Here is a 1,250-nt window from a genome sequence, read left to right on the forward strand (position 1 = left end):
AAACCAGTGACCCCCTGATCCTGGACCAGAGGGAGAAACCAGTGACCCCCTGATCCTGGACCAGAGGGAGAAACCAGTGACCCCCTGATCCTGGACCAGAGGGAGAAACCAGTGACCCCCTGATCCTGGACCAGAGGGAGAAACCAGTGACCCCTGATCCTGGACCAGATGCAGAAACCAGTGACCCCTGATCCTGGACCAGAGGGAGAAACCAGTGACCCCTGATCCTGGACCAGATGCAGAAACCAGTGACCCCTGATCCTGGACCAGAGGTTTAAGGAGGTTTCTGTGAGGGAACTGCACCTCCACAGCAGGAGGTGAGCGGGTCACGACACGCTGCTGCACCGTGACGCCTCACCTGCTCAGGTAGACTCACCTGAGCTGAACACCTGTTCGTTATCTCCCACATGTTTTCAGATCTTTAGGTTTATTTTAGTTCTTAAACAAATAGATTTGAACATTTTTGGTCCTTTTTAAATCAAGTTTGATTTTAAAACTTTCTGAAACATTAGAAGCTCGAGGGGCGGGGCATTTCCTCTGTTTTGTCTAAAAAATCTCAACTTCAGCTCCTCCTCCGTGGAGCCGAGCACTTCCTGCTGAGGTGACTCACCTGCAGCACAGGAGGGCGGGGCACCTGAAGGTGTTTCCACAGAGACCAGTGTCACCAGTTCAACACGAAGAGAACCAGTCCGAGCCGCGGACCGCCAGGAAACACCGGTCGCACTCGGAGCAACAAAAACATGCAGGTCCCTCGGAGCAGGAGGTGAAAGGAGTTCTACATGAGGTCTCACACAGACCACGGACCTGGATCTGAGCCGGACCAGTGGATCCAACTGGTCCAGGAAGAGAAATTAACTGGACAGAAACAAACATGTGGTTCAGGTTTTTACACGAACGGTTCTGGTTCTGTTGAAGGTCAACAGACCAGGTCTCAGCTGGCAACTAAAACCCACAGCAGCACGCCCAGATGTTGCTGGATGTGTCAGTTCACTCCAGAATTTACAACAGATCCACAGGAACCACTTCAATAAAACACCTGCCAACAAATTCAGTCCAGCTGCAACTGTCCGACACGTCCAACTGTCCCACACGTCCCACACGTCCAACACATCCAACACGTCCAACCGTCCCACACATCCAACACGTCCAACCGTCCCACACGTCCCACACATCCAACACGTCCAACTGTCCCACACATCCAACACATCCAACACATCCAACACGTCCCACACATCCAACACGTCCAACAC

At 52.5% G+C, this 1,250-nt stretch overlaps 1 protein-coding gene across 1 annotated transcript in view; it reads right to left on the bottom strand.

The window, feature by feature from the left end:
• The window catches only part of cap1 (CAP, adenylate cyclase-associated protein 1 (yeast)), a gene marked incomplete at its 3' end in the record, with an annotated part of 21,197 nt that overhangs the window by 5,007 nt on the left and 14,940 nt on the right, over positions 1 to 1,250 (bottom strand).

The sequence above is a fragment of the Nematolebias whitei genome, chromosome 19 (assembly GCF_014905685.2).
Source record: "Nematolebias whitei isolate Nwh7 chromosome 19, NemWhi1, whole genome shotgun sequence".
In the NCBI taxonomy this organism is placed as follows: Eukaryota; Metazoa; Chordata; class Actinopteri; order Cyprinodontiformes; family Rivulidae; genus Nematolebias; species Nematolebias whitei.